Genomic DNA, 8985 nt, shown 5'->3' with positions numbered 1-8985 from the left:
TCTATGCACAAACCAAACTGAAACATTTTTCAATAATATCAATTTTTGTGTTCTACAGAAGAAAGAAACGCATAGTGCTTTGTAACAAGTGAATAAAAAAATAAATAAATTATTTGGGGTGAACTGTCTCTTTAAAAATGAAATATCAGTCCATCAAAACAGAGATCTGTGTTGATCTTTTTACAAACCTCTGAACGGTCCAGAGGTCAGCTTGATTGACAGCCGAGCAGAAGTCTTAACAGGCTTTACTCTGGGAAAATAACACTAAATGTTGTTCACTCTGAGAACAACTCAAAGATAACAACCGATTTTAAACTTGATACATTTCTTTATACAGTCTAGTAAACTGCTGAAATAAAACGACAAAAATAGACCTAAATACATCTGAAAATCTGTCACTGCGAATTTTCAGCAGGGTCCGAGTGTCCCAGGCTCAAAATAAACCAAGTATTCGATACATTTCTTTATACAGTCTAGTAAACTGCTGAAATAAAACGACAAAAATAGACCTAAATACATCTGAAACTCTGTCACTGCGAATTTTCAGCAGGGTCCGAGTGTCCCAGGCTCAAAATAAACCAAGTATTTATGCTGACAGCATCTCAAAGAGTTTGCAGGAGACGAGAAGTAAGAAAACCACAGTCTCTTGTAATGGTTACTTTAATTGGATTTAAAATGGATTTATTTGGCTGGATTCTGAGCAGAAAACACAAAACAAATAAAATAGTAATACAAAAACTAAGTTAACAAATCAAAAACAGATTTTTTTTCTTACCAACTTCTGCATAATAAATGATAAATCAACATTTATTATTACTAATATTATACTTACACACCCCTACATTAACAACTATTTACCATGATGTTAAACCAAAAAAAAAAAGTGCAATTTATAAAACACTTAAAAAATGTACAATAACAAAAAAATGAAACTAATAAAACATAAGTAAAACAACGATACTAATAATAAAAACTTAAAATAAAAATAAATAATAATCAAATAAAAATGAAAGCTCTAAATACATCAATAATTAAAACTAAGATTACATTTAGGGTTAAGCTTCAGGGCATAAGATGTCCTTGTTACAGTGTAATTACACAAATAAGTAATAATTAACAACATGTACAAAACTATAACAGTATATCAATTATACTAAAATAACACTGACTATTAGTAGAGATTACTACTAAGGTACAGTTTCACCACATTTATTAACAAATTAAGTTAAATAACCCTTAAATAATAAACATCAGAGCATCATTAGAGACTGAACTACTATGAATGTTTGTAATTGTATTGATATAATTATTAATATGATCATTATTCAGACTTTTTTATTATTGGGTTTATTATTATTAATTTCTGTGATTGTTAGACGGAAATCGCACAGTGGCGTCATAAGGAAGGGTGTGAGGTATTTAACTTATTTAATGAATGAGCGCCTGTCAGGTTAAGACACAATGAAACAAGTCAACAAGACTCTATTCATTACTGACAGAATAAACTTCCGTTTACACTCAAAATCCAGCTCACATCAGCTTTTTCCTTTGACACCAAACAAGAGCCTACAGAAATGTGGCTTGAATTATATATGATGCCCAAAATGCTGTCAGTAGGTTTGGAGACACAGCCAGAGACAATAACTATCAATGTAAACATTGCATGTTTCACAAAGCAACACAACCTCAAAGTGTTACTTATGCATCAATCATCTATGAGAAATTCGCTAAAACAGAAACATAGTATTACCTTCACGGTGTAATAATAAAACACGACATAAGCTGAGCTAACAGGCTAATGCTAATGGAGTGAAGCGTCACTACACAGAACTGCTCAATAACCGCCGAACTGAGTTTCAGGATCAGTGTCCAGCTCATAAACACGGAGACTTCAGCCTTACCTTTACACTAGAGCTGACAGTGAGATTGAGTGAATAAAAGCAGGATTAAGACAGTAACAAAACCGTCAGCAGTGCTGGTGGCTAACAGCCTCCATGACACTTCATCAAAACACCCGAGAGATTCCGCGGTGTGAAGCCGGAGGAAAAACTCAACGCTCCCGCTACAGAACCAGCGATGATAAAAGTCCTTATTTTCAAACTATTATCTACAGACGGACTCACTTTCAACTCTCTCATCTTCTGCTGAGATTTATTTGATTTCCGTTTGGGACCCAAATACCGTATGTCATAATAATATTATTAATAATAAAGCTATTATTTGCCCTTCAAAATCTTATATTCCCCTGAAAACCTAGTAGACGGGCACTCTTGAAATTGATCCCTCTGTATCTTTCATAAATATTAAAATAAAAAAATTGTTTTAAGAAACAAGAGTTAGAATGTGAGTTTTGAAAGCATTTTAATGAATTTAAAATATCAGAAAATTAAAGTGCATCTAAAAAAATCAATCTAATGCAATTACAATAATTAGTCAAAGTACCATTATGCAATTCACTTTCTGTTCAATTATTTATTAATAAATACAATTAATATTAAAGGGGTCATAGGATGCCCATTTTCCACAGCATCTGAGATCGGCTCGATTTGAGAAAGGGGTAAACATTTAACCAGATAAAAAAAAAACACTGGGTGGATTTTTATCATTATAGGGTGGTTGTGTACACACACTAACAACACACATTTCAGTTCAAACAACTTGTAAAAGTGCATGTAGCATCCTATGACCCCTTTAATAACATTAATACCATTAATAAGCAATTCAACTTCCCTTTGTCTTTCTGAATAATTATGCCTTATACATACATAGTAACACCATACTATGCTACATTTTTCAATACAAATCCACTTAAAAATCAGAAGTTGACACAAAGCACAGTAATATATGAGGTCAATATTCATTAAAATCATTTGTGCTCATTTATTGCCAATTTTTTTTTTTTAAATTATAAGTAAATAAGTGATCCTTTAACCTGAAAACAGCATCATTTAAAATCTCTACCTTTAAGGCAAAGTTTTCCATTTCTCAATTTCAAGAGCAGCTAAAACTATTTCTAATAGCTTTTAAAAACCTGAGCATATCACACAATTCAAGTAATTCTACACTGAGATGTTCAAGATGATGCTGCCTTTTCAAAGCTCATGAAAACAGCATATTCACTCGCCTGAAGAAATCTATGTAGTGTACAGTAGTGATTAGCATTTTCTTGATTATATTAATACTTCTAATAACGGTTCTGCTTATAAAGCTTGTATAAATCATAATGAGTCTAATTGCAAATTAAGTCATCTATCTACAAACACAGTCCTGTAAGTTTATGATTTTAAACTATCAAGAGTGGCCTTATCTTTGTTGTCCTCATACTGCTGAAGCGACACCTGCTGGCAGAATATGAACACTGCAAAGGCAAAAAAAGGAGCTGTTAAATCAAATCAATGCGTAAATCAGTTTTATAGGGAACTTATAAGTGAACTTATGTGCTACATTATCTAGATCCCTCCCTTGCTGCAAGATTTGTAGTGTCTTCCTCACAGCCTCAATTAATGATGACGGTGTCTGGATATATGAAAGAAAAATGATTAAATATTCTGTGAGTTGCATATAACTTTAAAGGGGTCAAATGATGCTTTTTTAAAGATCATTATTCTGTGTATTTGGTGTAACAGAATATGTTGACATGCTTTAATGTTCAAAAAACACATTATTTTTCAAATACTGTACATTATTGTAGGTCCTCTATGCCCCGCCTCTCTCAAACACTTCGTTTTCTACAAAGTCCCTCCTTCCGACAAGCGCAGTCTGCTCTGATTGGCCAGCTGACCCAAGCACTCGTCGGAAATGTAACGCCCCTTACCATAATCGCGAGCTTCATCTTTCAAAATAAATGTAAAGACAGAGCCCGAAAGGGGAACAGAGTTGCGTGACAGACACAGTGATGATGCAGTACACAAGCCGCGGTTAAGACAGCTGACTCCACTTTGATGTGACGCTGTCTCTCTCTCTCTCTCACACACACACACGCGCGCGCGCGCGCGCACACACACACACTATGCGCAAAACTCCGCATTTGAACAGTCAATAGCAAATACTTAAACTAATAACAAAACATACTTACAGTAGCTGATTCAGAAGTGCCAGATTGTCATAGCAAAGTCAGAATTACCTCCTCTCCTAGGTTCATGAAACGGTCGTCCATAAAATGCATTGCTGTTCTGTTGTAAGTGATCCAAATAAAGTGCTTTTGCTTTCGCACTGAAACACACAGCGTCTCCCTGACATGGTTGCTTCAACACTAACTGCGGTTACTGAAACCGCGCCTTCTTTCTTTGCGTGCACATTTGCGGCGGGATTATGCAAATATTTCCACATAGTGGGGTAGATATGTGGGGGCGTGTTAGAATGAGCCGTTTTAGGGGGGCGTGGCAGAGTCTTAACTTTGATAAAGAATATCTCTTTGGTTTTGAGACTTTAGTCTTTGCAACTTCAGGGATCTTATCTATGCACAATCAGCTTGTAACACTCCAAAGAGAAAGGAAAACTTGAAATCGCATCATATGACCCCTTTAACAGACAATGTAGAAGTAAAAAAGGGACATACCTTAAAGAGTTGTGTGTGATTATCCATGAGGAACAGCAGCAGTTGCTCACATTGGACACGAGTCATTTCTTTACTCTGGATCACAGCCTTCACAAACGTCTTGCTAATCAAAGCCCGGTTCTCAATCTGTTTCAACACAAATGTAAGGAGCCTGTGCATTTACATTATTCATTACACATTTTTCTAAATTCAATCATGTTTAAACAAAAAACTGGCTAAGCCATGAATTACATTAACAGTTATTAGAAACTTTTAACACTACAGTTCAAAAGTTTGAGGTCAGTACAACATATTTCATTCTTAATTATACCAAGTTCTGTCATGAAACTCTAGATGGTGCAGGCTGATGGGTCCTTAACGTAACTGATGATATTCTTAGCATTAAACGACTGTCACAAGCTGATTGGTTCATGTTGCATACGCAGCCAATGAGCTTGCTGCTTTACATTTAAATGGCTGATTAGCATTCGCTTGAGCATTGCAGCGCGCTTTAGAGTTCCTCTGAAACCCTCCACCTTCCCCAGCTCCACCTGTATAGATCTGCTACAGGTTCTTTTATATGTTATTTGTGCAGCATCAGTATGTCTTAAATACTCACAGCACCATATCGGCTTATGTATTGGCAGTAGCAAGTTCCTGTACTTGCTTGCAGCAGCAATGATCTACAAATACAGCAATAACCAACATCAGCAGCAATTCCGCCAAGACCAAATGCATTAACATTGCCATATCCATTACCATGCTAAAATCTTCTGAGAGTTCTCATGATAGAAATTTCACAATTTCACAATATTACTGATTTTAAATGTGTATTGTGAAAAGCGTATATACAAATACATTTGAATTGAATTGAATTAGTTCACTTACAATTTTTGTGTAAATAAATAAGAGGAATTGGTCAGAGAACTACATTTATCTTTAATTATTTTCTATGCTGATACAAAAAAACTGTAAATAAATGAAGTAAATAAACTGAATGAAAGAATGATCTTTTTGGGGGGTTCTGCGTAACTCATCTCTGCTTGTGGACTCTAACAGCTGCAGACAGAGCTGAGCTGCTCTCAGGGCATCCTCCCCTCTCCCACAATCTAATGAAGGACGCACATATAAAATCATTCTAAAGAACAAACAATCACCAACACAAATGATTTCAAGCACCTTTAGTATCCCATAAGCCCATTGTGTTTTACCTTTACCCAAAAGATTTAGGATTCCAGTCTGGATGTCCATGTAGCGGCCTAACAGTAGGGGAGGTCTCACGGGGCTGTTGTATTATTTGGCGATGGTGTCGAAAAGCAGTCCCTTATGCTTCTCCTCCCCGGATGCTGCATTCTGCTAGACGAGCTGCTCACTGGCAACAACGATTAACTGATCTGGGAACAGATCAAGACAATCCACTGCTGCCATCAGTCAAGACTCCAACCTTCAAAGAGAGAAATGACACACGGGTGAACCCAACTAACAGTAGGGGAGGTCTCACGGGGCTGTTGTATTATTTGGCGATGGTGTCGAAAAGCAGTCCCTTATGCTTCTCCTCCCCGGATGCTGCATTCTGCTAGACGAGCTGCTCACTGGCAACAACGATTAACTGATCTGGGAACAGATCAAGACAATCCACTGCTGCCATCAGTCAAGACTCCAACCTTCAAAGAGAGAAATGACACACAGGTGAACCCAATCAATCAAAACCATGGATCTGAATGTGGTGCTATGGAGTGCTGTGCACTGTGACCAGGTCGCTATGGTTGCGTAGAGATGAGCACAGGGTCTCCAGTTTAGCAGGTGAGGTCAGAATACCTTATTATATATATATATATATATATATATATATATAATATACAAAATGTAAAGGGTGCCATGCACATTATGCAACAATATCATACCTGCCTAATAATAAGCTCTAAATGCCTGTTCTCACGCATTTATGTAAAACATTATAGTAAACCCTAAAGCCATTTTTTTTTAGTGAGAAAATTTGTTTTGGAGTCAGACCATTTCATTTATGGATGGGAAATGTTCCATTAATTTGAACAATTCTATAAGATATGCTTTATCTTTATCAATTCCATGGTCATTTAAGTGTACAATTATGTCAAATCCATAAATCAATATTATATACTCTAAACTTTGTTTTTACTTTATTATTATTAATGTAAAACATATCCAATATTCTGCAAGATTTATGCTAATTCAAGTCTCCAAACACAGAAGACCATAAAAACCGAGCTGGCAGATAGACAGTGTTATGAAGTGTATTCTTACTGTAGTTATTTCAGACTATACTGTATTTTGCAAAATATCAGCATTACCAATAAATATTCAACTCGTTATGTCACCACAGAAAATATATTTGACCATAAGCACAAAAGGGACTCGGTTTATTTACATTCAAATAAATTAGGTAGATTAAAACTTGTAGTTTAATCCGATATGTTGAAGGACCACACTCACAAATAAAACATAATAAACAATGAAAAGCATAGTAAAACAAACTAGCTCAACTGAATAACCTGATAAGGATCTTGCTTCATTTGGCGTAGCTCGTGATCAAACTAGCGGAAACATGCAGTTAACTAACAAAATACACTGTATATATAAACATACGCGCATCATATAACCATTCGTTTGTACCTGACAGTTGTTTATTCTCTCTGAAACAGGTTTGACTGTTCAGTCTTCTGAACCACGGAGTCAAATCCACCGCCATCGCGGCATCGGAAATCGGTGCGACGGTGCTCTGATCTGAGATCAGCCGCAGTTCTGTGAGACTGAACTCGTATTCTGCGCATTGTTTGAATGAATCTGATCCTAGAACCCTGTAACGTTACTTCCATTACGCCTCCAGTGTGTACGCACGCAGTTACAGCGCAGTTATAATTTACGAGGAAAGTGGAAAAATAATATGATAACGCCCACCAAGTCTAAGAATATGAACGAAGATTACAATCGTATTTAATTTAATAATTATATATTACATTTTAATGTAAACGAATGAATAATTCACGACTAGCAGTATTTACATGCATTCATCGGCTACTCTTTTACATAATTATGCGGAATAGAAGGAAGTTCTTCTTACAAAAAAAAAGTAGATAGATGATTTTTTGTTTCCATATTACGTGGAATTTTTTGTTTTTAATGCACTTTCGTTTCCACACGAGTGAGATTTGAGATGGTGAAAGTGTTGCGGTGACTCCGACTAAACATTAGACACCATTGACACTGTTTAAACTGGTTCACAGCATTCACGTGTTTCCGAGCTCTTTTTATTTTAAGATATTGTGTTAAAGTGACTCGCGTGTCCCCTCTCTCGGGCGTGACGTCACGGAGGGACACTCCACGCGACAAGTGTAGCGTAGACAAGATGGCGCTCGCTGTTGTGCCACAGAAGTAACCAGCGCTTGACGAAAAATCAGGTGAGTGAAATATCACTGATTTCAAACAGCTCCGATCTTATCGCGTTCACGCTAGCGGCGGAAATCAAACTCGATCAGTGTATTTCAATCGCCCAGCACCTCAGCCTCACTTCACTGCTGTGTGATTTTAGCATTAGCGCACTAGCATCCCGTGTGCTGGTTAACTTTCTTCTTCATAACAGGCTGATTAGAGACACTGAACTAGCTGAGCCGCTCTGAGCTCAGCCGCTAACCTGGTTAGCTCTTTGAAACTAGGTAGATGAAGGAGGTAGTTAGCACCTAGCATCATTCACCATTCGCGCGCCTAAACACCTTCAAAGTCAAACTGATAGTTTTAAACTAGTTGAATGAGATCAATATGCTTGTCCATCCTCGGTTAATTACAATCCCAGACTTGAATTCGAGTAAAACCATTAGCGATAAAGACAACCCATGTCTGTGCATTAACAACTTCTACAAAGCCATTTACACTAGCGATGTTCTTGTACGCGTATTTAACTTTCTAAACAAGGCTAATGTCAACAAAGCTGTATTTCTAGGGTGACTGCTAGTTTGTTTCTGTTAAACACACGTGGGGCCCAGAGAAAGAGGGTTGTTATTTTGGTAGTGACACAGATAACCAGGCGTCCGTGGAGCCAAATAAGGGACATACATTTGCTTAAGCCGGGTTGTTTACATGCTAAGCTAATTACTTGCTGATGTTTACAGGCTTGAAATTGATGCCTTGGTTTAGATTTAAATTGCAGGTATTCTTTAAAGCACCATGGTACTGTCGTGTTTTGTAGACACAGCACCATGGTACATGTCTAAAAACCTGGCATGCCATGTAAATACTGTGGTACATATATTTGTAGTGACGAATACATACCATGTTATTTGAATGTGATAATTCAGTGTTGCGATGTGTATATACAAACTATGGTAATTTCATTTGGTTATGTAACATGGTAGTGTCATCATGTTATTACTTTTGATACTACATTTGTGTGTGTTTAATACTGTGCAAGTATA

At 36.7% G+C, this 8985-nt stretch overlaps 1 protein-coding gene across 2 annotated transcripts in view; it reads left to right on the top strand.

Moving 5' to 3' along the window:
- Nucleotides 1-6270: 6270 nt before the first annotated feature.
- Nucleotides 6271-8985, top strand: part of LOC107748469 (ubiquitin carboxyl-terminal hydrolase 44-like) — a 9103-nt gene continuing 6388 nt past the window's right edge. The window contains exon 1 of one of the 2 annotated variants that reach the window (XM_016563252.1): nucleotides 6271-6340. The gene's annotated coding sequence lies outside the window, so the exon portion shown is untranslated. Of the gene's footprint in view, nucleotides 6341-7885; nucleotides 7975-8985 lie in introns of those variants that run through there. The other variant, XM_016563251.1, reaches the window with a different exon arrangement.

This window comes from Sinocyclocheilus rhinocerous, unplaced genomic scaffold (assembly GCF_001515625.1).
Source record: "Sinocyclocheilus rhinocerous isolate Xijiao unplaced genomic scaffold, SAMN03320098_v1.1 scaffold78, whole genome shotgun sequence".
Classification (NCBI taxonomy): Eukaryota; Metazoa; Chordata; class Actinopteri; order Cypriniformes; family Cyprinidae; genus Sinocyclocheilus; species Sinocyclocheilus rhinocerous.
The sequence above is the reverse complement of the archived record's forward strand: the minus strand, read 5'-3'. Positions and strand labels throughout refer to the sequence as shown.